General features: G+C 36.9%; 1 long non-coding RNA gene across 1 annotated transcript in view; it reads left to right on the top strand.

Moving 5' to 3' along the window:
* Nucleotides 1-11,316, top strand: part of LOC109490550 — a 16,252-nt gene extending 4,936 nt beyond the window's left edge. The window contains exons 2-3 of the long non-coding RNA XR_002143882.1: nt 7,985-8,109; nt 11,239-11,316. This is a non-coding gene — a long non-coding RNA (uncharacterized LOC109490550). The remainder of the gene's footprint in view (nt 1-7,984; nt 8,110-11,238) is intronic.
* Nucleotides 11,317-11,965: the final 649 nt, after the last annotated feature.

The following is an 11,965-nucleotide window of genomic DNA, read 5'->3' on the forward strand; positions in this document are numbered from 1 at the left end:
TAAGGAGGGTACGTACTGCGTGGCGCACTGGGTGTTATACGCAACTAATAAATCATCGAACTTTACATCGGAAACCGGGGATGTACTGTATGGTGANCAATGCTATCCCGATCAAAATACCGAGGACATTTTTCAAAGAACTGGAACAAATAGTCCTTAAATTTGTATGGAACCAGAAAAGGCCCCGAATCTCCAAGGAACTGTTGAAAAGGAAAAACAAAGCTGGGGGCATCACAATGCCGGATTTCGAGCTGTACTACAAAGCTGTGATCACAAAGACAGCATGGTACTGGCACAAAAACAGACACATCGACCAATGGAACAGAATAGAGAACCCAGAAATGGACCCTCGGCTCTTTGGGCAACTAATCTTTGATAAAGCAGGAAAAAACATCCGGTGGAAAAAAGACAGTCTCTTCAATAAATGGTGCTGGGAAAATTGGACAGCTACATGCAAAAGAATGAAACTTGACCACTCTCTCACACCATACACAAAAATAAACTCCAAATGGATGAAAGACCTCAATGTGAGACAGGAATCCATCAAAATTCTAGAGGAGAACATAGGCAACAACTTCTATGACATCGGCCAGAGCAACCTTTTTCACGACACATCTCCAAAGGCAAGAGACTGAAGAATAAAAAAATAAATTAATTTAAAAAAAGAAGATAAAAAGCTTCTGAACAGCAAAGGAAAAGTCAAAAAAACTAAGAGGCAGCCCACGGAACAGGAGAATATATTTGCAAATGACACTACAGTTAAAAGACTGGTATCCAAGATCTACAAAGAACTTCTCAAACTCAATACATGAGAAAGAAATAAACAAATCAAAAAATGGGCAAAAGATATGAACAGACGCTTTTCCAGTGAAGACATATAAATGGCTAACAGACACATGAAAAAATGTTCAAAATCATTAGCCATCAGGGAAATTCAAATCAAAACCACACTAAGATACCTAACCTTACACCAGTTAGAATGGCAAAAATTGACAAGGCAAGAAACAACAATTGTTGGTGAGGATTTGGAGAAAGGGGATCCCTCCTACATTGTTGGTGGGAATGCAAGTTGGTACAGCCACTCTGGAAAACAGTGTGGAGATCCCTTAAAAAGTTAAAAATTGAGCTAACCCTATGACCCAGCCATTGCACTACTGGGTGTTTATCCCAAAGATACAGACGTAGTGAAGAGAAGGGCCATATGCACCCCAATGTTCACAGCAGCATTGTCCACAGTAGCGAAAGCATGCAAGGAGCTGAGATCCCCTTCAACAGATGACTGGATTAAGAAGTTGTTACCCATATATACAATGGAATATTACTCAGCTATCAGAAAGAACAAATTCTCAACATTTGCTGCAACATGGGCAGCACTGGAGGAGATAATGCTAAGTGAAATAAGTCAAGCAGAGAAGCACAATTATCATATGATTTCTCTCATCTATGGAACATAAGAACTAGGAAGATGGGTAGGGGAAGAAAGGGATAAAGAAAGGGGGGTGATCAGAAGGGGGAATGAAGCATGAGAGACTGTGGACTCTGAGAATCAAACTGAGGGCTTTGGGGGGGGGTGGGGGAATGGGATAGACTGGTGATGGGTAGTAAGGAGGGCACGTATTGCATGGTGCACTGGGTGTTATACGCAACTAATGAATCATCGAACTTTACATCGGAAACCGGGGATGTACTGTATGGTGACTAACATAATATAATAAAAAAAACATTAAAATAATAATAAGAGATAAAATAAAATTTAAAAATTAATATAAATAAATAAATAAATAAATAAATAAATAAATAATTGGCAGCATCTACTAACCAGTAGAGCAAACTAAAACCTAGGAATTACTCCTGACAGCTCCTTTTTAACAGCTCCCATATCCATTCTGTCACCAGGTCTTCATTTCACCTTTTACATATTTTTTCTCATATGTCTCCTTTTTTCTATTTCCACCTTTCCTATCCCTTCTAAGTCACCAGTCAGTACTATTTAGACTGAGACAGACTTCTTTTGTTTTTATACATTTATTAGTCATCTCAACAAATCCATTTTGCATCTATTTGCTAGTGTTTACTGAATGGAAATTTAATTATATTTGGTCTATTCCAATCCTTACATTTATCTTCCTCTCCCATTTAAAACCTTTTAAGCATTTGCCTTAAGATAAATGCCATAATTCATAATGGATCAGACAACATTCCTGATTATTTTGGTGTTATCTGTAACAACTCCTCCAACCCCTATCATATGCTCTCCAGTCACTCTGTACATTGAAATATTTCAATGTGTTGTTTTGTTGTCTCTCAGAACTTTTGACTCTACTATTCTCTTATTCAAATTATTCTCCTATACCTTGCTACTTAATTATTATTCCTCTTTTAGATCTTAGTTCAAAAAATGCATTCCGAAGGATTCTTTCCTTGATCTCCCAACTTAGGGATAAATTACTCCAAGTCTACACTTTCTCAGTGTGGCATATCTTTCCATAATGTTATACATGACAGTTGTAATTTTATATTTAACCGGTGGTTGCTTGAAATATATGTATATTTTTCATACGTAGTTAGAATACGTTTAAGGAGAGGCACCTGGTGGCATAGTCCATTAAGCATCAGACTCCTGGTTTCAGCTCAGATCGTGGTCTCAGGGTTGTGAGATCCAGCCCTGCAATTGGGCTCCATGCTCACCAAGGAGTCTACTTAAGAATCTCTATCCCTCTGCTCCCCAACCCTGCTCTCTCTCTCTCTAATAAATAAATAAACTCTTTAAAAAGAAGAAGATGTATAAGGATAACTTGGAGATCATTCATTTCTACTTGCTTTTCAGAGAGCCTAAATCGCAGCAGGAAATCAAGAAATATTTAATGAATGAATAAATAAATGGATGAATGAGCCACTGGATTATGTTCTCTATTGTGAGATATTTCCCAGGAAAGTTTATAACATCTCAAATTGCCTCTCTCAGTGAATGAGAATCCCATTCTATCATATACCATCACCAACATAAATATCATAATTAATTTTACTTCCTATTGAGATTTTTTCCATTAAATTGTATAAATTATTTTATGGTAATTATTTTTATGCCTGCAACAACTTAAACTCATATTCTACATCAGAAGCATGAAGAGATCCACTTCTTTTTTCTTTTTGAAGTTCCTGAAAAACATGAAGTGCTAACTCTTCTTTTCTTTTTTTTATCGAAAGGAGTTTGCCCCTTCAACTTTACTCCACTATAAGCCATGTGGGATATCATAAATTCTTTCTTTCTGTTACCAACAAAAAAATGGAACCAGCTGAGTCCGTCTTTTGCCAATTTGGAAGATGCCCTCTCATTTCCCAAGGTCTTATATACTTTCAGAAGTAATTTGCACTAGGAAAATGATATTAGCAAGACTATAAACCTGCAGACATCTGTTCCCATATGGAAACATCAAGTAAATAACAACAATATAACTAAAGGGAATAGCTTTGTGGAAGCTCTAGAAAACGATCAAGTTTCTGAAGCAACCAAATGAAGTCCCAATCAAGAACACACACACACACACACACACACACACACACACACACACACAAAGCAGTAAGAAATTGTGTGGTGTTTTCTCACTCTTGCCTCATCCCCTTCTCAGAGCAATGCACCTTGCTGCTGTTGGGAGAAAGCCATCCAATTCCCTATTTCTCCCTTAAGAAGGAAGGAAAAAAGTAAAACTTGCCTGCAGTGGGGTTGTTAGGTTTCTGTTGCACCTGACTTGAAGCTCAGACAAGAATGGGAGCATGGTTTGGATATCAAGTTGAAAGCCACTGAAAGCAGTGGCAGATGTAGCAGCATGTGAAATATGCAGAAAGATTAGAGACCCACAAGAGCCTGAGAGTGAGAGCCTTCAAACAGAGGAACACATAGAACATCTAAGGTATGGAGAAAAAGCAGGGAGAGACTCTTAGGGAAATTAAAACATTTAAAAGCAATTATGTGTATGAGTAAATTGGCAAAGGAAAGCACACACAGAGACATAGAAAAGATTCATGTCCAGAAAGGCCTTGAAAGAAGTTTAGCCCTCTTGATGGACTGATTAGTGATATTCCATTAAATGGAGCAAATCTGCAAAGATGTGTGTGTGTGTGTGTGTGTGTGTGTGTGTGTGTTTAATTTTTATGGTCAATTTTCAACAAAAGATCACAAGGCATATAAATAGGAAAAAAATAAATCTCCAGAAACCGACCAAAACAATCACAAGATTCAGACTTATTAGACAAATATTTTAAAACACCAGTCTTAAATATGCTCAAAGAGCTAAAGGAAAATGCAGAAAAGGAACTAAAGGAAATCTGGAGAATGATATATGAACAAAATGAGAATATAAACAGAATTATATAAAATATTAAAAAGATTCTGAAACTAAAAAATATAATAACTGAATTGAAATATTTAAGAGGGACCCAACAGATTCGGGCAAACAAGAAATAATCAATTAACATGAAAATGGATAGTTTGAAATTATTGAGTCCTTAGAGAAAAAATAAAAAAAGAGAGAACGTTACAGAATCTAAAGAACTTATGGGGCACCATTAAATAGACTAATATTTGCATTATGGGAGCTCCAGACGGAGAAGAAAGGGGCTGAGAATTTATTTGAGGAAATAATGGCCAAAACTCCTGAAATTTGAGGAAAGACATGGATATACAAATACAAGAATTTTAATGAACTCTAAAAGGAAAAATTCAAAAAAAAATCCTACATCAAGACACATTACAATCAAACTGTCAAAGTGAAAGAGATTTTTGAAAGCAGCAGAAAAAAAGTGACTCATCATGTATAAGAGATCTTCAATAAAATTTTTGCTGAATTTCTCAGCAGAAACCTTGAAGGACAAAAGGCTGTGGGATGATATAATTAAAGTGTAAAAGAAAACGAAAAATCTGACCACCATAATACTATATCTAGCAAGACTGTCCTTCATAAAATGAGGGGGGAAATTAACACATTTCCATGAAAATAAAAGCCGAAGAAATTTATTACCACTAGACCTGCCCTACAATAAATACTAAAGGAACACCTTTAAGTTAAAATGACAGGAGTCTAGAAAGAGTAAGACACATACTATGTTATTTCATTTATGTGGAATCTAAAAAACTAAACAAATGAACAAACAAAATAGAAACAGACTCATAAATACAGAGAACAAACTGGTGGTTGCCAGAGGGAGAGAGTTGGAGGGGATGGGTGAAATACATGAAGAAAATTAAGAGGTAAAAACTTCCAGAAATAAGGCACAGAAATGAAATGTACAACATAGGGAATTTAGAAAATAATATTGTAATTGCTTTTTATGGGAAGAGATGCTAACTATACTTATTGTGATAAGAATTGTTTAATGTACAGAATTGTCAAATCACTATGTTTTACACATTAAATTAGTAAAAAAAAATGTATGTCAATATACTCCAATTTTAAAAAACCTACAAAACATAAAGTTCTCCACTAAAGATAAATATGTAGACAAGTATAAAAACCAGTATAATTTAAACATTTGTTGGTATTTCCTTTTTTAATTGTTTTCTAAAATTCAAAAGTAATATGTAACATGAATAACATGAAGTGGGGGAGGGGCACCTGGCTGGCTCAGTGGGTTAAGCATCTGCCTTGGCTCAGGACATGATCCCGGATCCCTGGGATTGAGCCCTGCATCAGGCTCCTCTGCTGGGAGCCTGCTTCTTCCTCTCCCACTCCCCCTGCTTGTGTTCCCTCTCTCACTGGCTGCCTCTGTCTCTGTCAAATAAATAAATAAAAATCTTAAAAAAAAAAACATGAAGTGGGGGAGTATTTAGTTAGGGAGAGGGGAGGTAACAATTTATTTCCTGTTCTCCTATATGTAAACTAACGCATTGCTTTTACAATTATAGACTGAAATTTCATTTTCTCTAATATTCTTTATAAGATTACCTGGATCAATAATTTTGTTGAAATTATTGAAAGGTAGGTGGTCCTTAAAAGAAAGATTTAAAATAGAAAGACTTTATATCAAGTGCTATTAAAACTGGGTCAGGATGCCTTAGTCCCCTTTGACAATGTAAGTGTAGTAAATGCACCTGTTCCTCACATTAAGGTACCTTAAGCAGATGCCAAAATCCCACCAAAAAGTGTAGAATGTGTTTAAGGTGGCTTTGTTTTTAGAAAAAGTAGAAAATGTTGTAAAGACTCCAGTTCTATTTTGAGATTTATAAATTAGCACCATTTTATTTTTACATTAATTAAAAGAGCAGGTTTGGGGACACATTATCTATACATGATTTAATGAGGGAAGCCTTGGACACTCTGATGTTTGTTAGCACCTCTGCAGAACACCTTACTTTTTTTTTTTTTTTTACAAATAAACTGCTCCAAATCTGATAAGCCCGAGAATTACCCTTCCGAAAAGTCCCTCTTGGTCATACTCTTGTCTTCCTTGACAGGCAGAATGGATTAATCATCTTCAAATCACATTAGCCCTTTTTGAGGAATTATTCAAATGTTAAAGCCGAATCTCTGCATATATTAGGGGCAAAAAAACGAATGGAAATACCTTGGGGAGCACCAGTGCGAGAATGTAATTCATGTATATTCGAGGTTAAGATACACTACACAGTAGGGTCTTGATCAGCTCTGGGACATGATACATGGCATTTTGTCAGAGCTCACGAAGTCCATGCTATCCTTCCTAAATCTGCCAGTACAGAGACAGTCCCACACAAAGTCCTGCCTACTTTGACAACCAAATAGAACTCAATACATAAGCTGCATAATCACAGGGTTGAAAGAATTGGAATTTGTTCTTTCAATCAGTGCCACAATGCACTCTATTTAAACAAATACAAATATGTGTGGAGAGAAGTAGTGACAAAATATTTTGAAATGACAAAACTAAAAACAGCTGGATCATTTCAGCATGGCTGATCCTATTTTCTTTCCACAGAAAATGTAATTTCTAGTTTGGTTAAATAACTTTTGCTTATTAAAAGAATCGAGGCAGATTGCTGATTTTTGTTTCAATTGTAATAGCAATTTCACCAAACAAATGACCACTTAAAGCCATAGTTTCATAGGATATAATTTGTTTCCCTCCCATTCAGGGTACTACCACTTCAAATATGGATACATTCCCATGTTTTTTCTCACACCTGTTTGTTCAAGGACATTTAAAGAGCACTGATATGTCATCTTTAAAGGAGTGTACTTTTATACAGTACTTTTGATGGCTTTTCTCAGGTAAACAAAGAAGAGCAATAAATATATTTTTTTTAGTGATTAGGAAGTAATACGTGGAACAGCAAGAACACTAGATACTCACCCCTCCCTCCAGTACTTATACTCTTAGAGGGCAGATGTCTGGGACCAGCAATTATATACACTAATTTTCCCTCCATACCCCTCCATTATAAATATTTAAGTTATCGGTCTATACTCAGGTGTTGCTAATAAAAACAGAATGGAAGATCTGATAAGATAATCATTTGGAATTAGAATAGTAAGCCTCGGTCACTGATTTGATGTTAAACCTAAAGGCAAGGGTCAAGTCAAATATAACTAAAGTTTGGAACACCTGAGCCATGAAATATCATCTAGGACAGCCTGAAATAATAATCAGGAGGTGGCTGAATGTGTAAAATATATTTTGGCAAGAATATGATACATTTATTGCTGGGCAATTAAAACTGAGACATCGGTGAGATCTCCAAGTGACAAAAACATGGAACTACAAAGAATGGTCTACCTTAATCTAGACCACAATAATCCCTAAAGATTGCCCTTAAAAGACGTTAGACATTTTCAGGTATCCATGTATTTATTTTAGGACTCCTCTTGTCACTGACAGACAATCTTTGGGACCCTTCTTAGCAGACGAAGCATGAGGTGTTCTTCAAAATTCCAGTGACAAATTCCTTTATTTCTTTGTCTTCAAATCCCAGATCTTCACTTTCTTTCTTCTTTTTTCCCCCCTTGGACAGAGCTTTATTTGTAATGGAGATCAGTGAACATGTGTTTCAAGAAGGGACTGTTAAGAGAGCGCATTTGAGGTAGAAAAGCATGGATTGAGTATTTTAGATATGCAGAAAGGAGATACAAAAAAAAGGTAAGGCATTAATATTTATTCATTTATTCCTTCATTTGCTACATATTTTAAGAGCTGAATAAGCATCTCAAGCAGGAGGAAAAAAAAACAGGTGGAAATATGGAAGTGAGAATAGGAACTAGATATTCCTGAAGTGCTGACAGGCATAGCCTGAATGTTATGCAGGATTTGTACTTCACCATGAGTGGTCATGTTGAGAAGCTGGAGGAGGGAGATCAAAAAGCAAAGGTGCATAAACCTGGTGATTTGGGGATGGCCAGTGCTTGTGAAGGCCGTTTGTTAAAGAATACAACTGACCATGTAATTTGAACCCAAACCACATGCTTTCTTGTCAACAAAATTTTCAGTTAAATTGAAGGGTAATTTTGACAAACTGGGCATGGTCTGAGAGTTATTTGGCTTTTTAAGCAGCCATTGTGCAAAATTAATAGTTGTGTGGCACAGGAGCAAGCACGTTTCAGACCCAGTGATTTCTTTTCCATCTAGAATGTTACATATGTATTTTTTTTCAAAAAAGAATTTTCAGAACTCCCGGGGATACTGTCTTTGGAACTCAAGTGTTGCCTAATGGAAGTTTCTGATTGACTGCCATTAAAGTCATGTCCACATCCAGGACGTGGGACAGAATGTTGTATGTCTTATTTTTAATTTATAAATTCTATTTCAAAGTCTCAGTATAATATGACAGGCAGAGCACTTTGCAGAAATTATGACACATTTCAAGTAGTTAAAATTCCTGAGTCTATAGCTACTGGGCCTTTTTGCAGCACCTGAGGCAAGTGATACTCACCCCAATGTGCTTATGACCTAGCCTACCTTATCACTGAAGCATGTTATGTCTGCTCTACTGGATCCCAGGAAGGTTTACTAAATGGCATGTGGGTATGAAAAATTGATGGTTAGTTCTTAAATAATCATCATAATGAGTTAATTTATAGGGATTTTCTATTCAGGGAATGATATCATCTTCAGTCTTTTCAAAAAGAAAAGCTCAGAGCAGATATGGTTGGCATTTCTACACCAGAGTCATTACAAAGGCTTTCTGAGTGATTTGATAGGTTCAGTAGGAAGCAGTGAAAAAGGCAGAGGCAGCATCACTCCACTTTATAGCTTTGACCTGAACGAGGCACCTGACTTCTTTAAGTATCAGCTTCCTCATCTAATGTTGAACAATGATACCTTTTGGGGTTCTTCAACTATCAGTGAGATAACTGAACAGTATCCAGGGCATGGTAAACCTTCAGTAAATAGTAGATATTTAACTACCTCATACCCCTAATTTTTCTTCACTGTGTCCTGTCAGACTAATAAACTAAAATATGACTAGCAGCATGTCAGTGTCAGGAGTCAATGAACATAATTTCAGGATGGAATACATGGTCAGATATGCCAACAAAAGTGATGGGGATTTGGGAGGAGACCTTGGAGGTTTTCCTGAAAAACTGTGTCATCAGTTTATGTGTTCATAGATATAAAATACCAGACGAGAAAAAAAGTTAAGTGAAGTTTCAAAAATAAAGTCAAAGGGAGGGGCGCCTGAGTGGCGCAGTCATTAAGCGTCTGCCTTCGGCTCAGAGCGTGATCCCAGCGATCCGGAATCAAGTCCCACATTGGGCTCCTCCACTGGGAGCCTGCTTCTTCCTCTCCCTCTCCCCTGCTGTGTTCCCTCTCTCACTGGCTGTCTCTCTGTCACATAAATAAATAAAATCTTAAAAAAAAAAAAGTCAAAGGGAGAAAAGAAGCTGGGTTAAAAAACATGGGTCTGGTAAGGAAATGAAAGGAACAAGTGAGATAGGTATATAATGTCCACCTCAGATCAGTTAGGAGGTGTCTCTGAGGGAGATAGACCCCATGGTCCACTGTGTGCATTTAGAGTTCTAGACAGTCTGTGCTTATTGTTCTTTGCCAGGTGTCAGAACCTAAGGTGCTTTTGCATGCAGCATTTCATGCCCATCTAGATTTTAATATTATTTTCCAATTTCATTTATTATCTACTACTTTACTTATGAATAATGAAAACCAGTATTTACTATTATATAGGTAGATTTTGCTATCTCTCCGTGTCCTTTGACCTGGCCTGGACCAATGGACACTGATCCTTTCCTGTATAACCTGTTCAGGCATCCTTGAATTTTATGGCTTGGTCCTCTGAACTCAGACAGCTTGCCCAGTTCCACACTTTGACCACTTCTCCATAGATCCTGGCTTCTTAATATTTCCCTTTGGCTTCATAGGAATCACAGTGAACCTTTTTATATGAAATGGCTTTCTACCGGGGCTCTCTGGCTATCGTAAATATCTTTCTCAGCCAAGTCCCTGACCTAGATGGTGGCAGTGGTCTAGTAAATATCAGGTTGAGTTTACCTCACGGAGGCAGTGGCTATGGGGGCAACGGTGACCATGTGAACTTTTACATTGGGATGCACACTTAGGGTTCTCTATCACAGGATCACTGACAGCTGTCTTAGCATAGCTTAAACAAAAAAAAATTCCATAGGTACAGAGCCCTTCTTGGATCTACAGGAAGCAGTGCATGTCCCAGCCTCTGCCAATAGTGCTTTGCATATTCCAGCACTACTTAGAATATTAAGCCACGTTTCCTTTTTGAATTTGTGTGTTCAAAACATATCGTGCTAAATGCATATCCTGGATTAAATCACAGATCAGAAAAGGAGATTAATAAACAAATAGTAAAATCCTAGTAAAATCTACTTTACAAACTTTAACCTGTGAAGTTTTACCTGTTATCAATGTACTATCAACACTAATATTGGTTTCTAAGTCTAGACAAATGTATTATAGAAGTAGAAAATATTATTAGAAGAAGCTGAGTAAGAGGGATACAGGCAATCCTTGTATCACTTTTGCAAATTTTCTATACAACCAAAATTATTCTAAAATATAAAGTTAATTTAAAAAAAATTATAGCTTTGTTTGCAACCAAGATGGACCAGGCCCATTGTATCATATTGCTCTGATTAAAATAATAACTGGATAAATTAAAAAAACAACTATCTGAGGACTCTTAAAGTGAATAATAGCAAACACATTAGGAAAATAAGTCAAAACTTGAAGAATGACTAAAAGGGTACTGGTGAATTTCCTCTTCCCTTTCTTTTTATCTCCCAGCTCTGATCAAAGGGCAGGACAAATCAGAGAAGTAAAGAGTGGGGACAGTCTTCAAGATCTCCAAGAACCACACTCTGACAGCAGGACAATGGGAGCAGAAGCACTGAAACCACCATGAGAACACTTCTCCCACTGGATGGAGGGGCTAGGAAACGAATATGAGTGGTATTCTTTCTCTTGTCACATTGCCCAGGGCAGGCTCAGTCTTGCAGAACTGTGGCATGGCACGGGAGACTGCATTTTTAGAGAAAGCCCACTTTGTAAGACATAAAAACTGGGAAAGAGCTTCCAGTGTCTTCTTGAAAAGAGAGATGGAAAAACAGATCCCTACCTCTGAATTTGATATGACACAAATCCTGGGGTCACTCTTAAGTTGCATATTTGTGGAACACACCCCAAATAGACAATAGCAAGAATTTTGGCAACTAAACTACTATACAATCTTTCTACAAGGTAAAATGGATGGCAGAGGAATGACTATGTGAACTTGAAAATGGCCTGTAGAAATTGTAGAATCAAGGAATACAGAAAAACATATGGAAAAAAAAAAAAAAGCAGAGCTTCTAACACTTGTGTGCAACATCACCAAACCAAACCAAACCAAACCAAAACCAAACCAAAACCAAACCAAAACCAAACCAAAGCAAACAAAATGCTTGACACAAATAAAACAAAAAACAAACAAACAAACAAAAAAACCCAAGCAAACAAAAACTGGACACATTAT

The sequence above is a fragment of the Ailuropoda melanoleuca genome, chromosome 2 (assembly GCF_002007445.2).
Source record: "Ailuropoda melanoleuca isolate Jingjing chromosome 2, ASM200744v2, whole genome shotgun sequence".
NCBI classification, from domain to species: domain Eukaryota; kingdom Metazoa; phylum Chordata; class Mammalia; order Carnivora; family Ursidae; genus Ailuropoda; species Ailuropoda melanoleuca.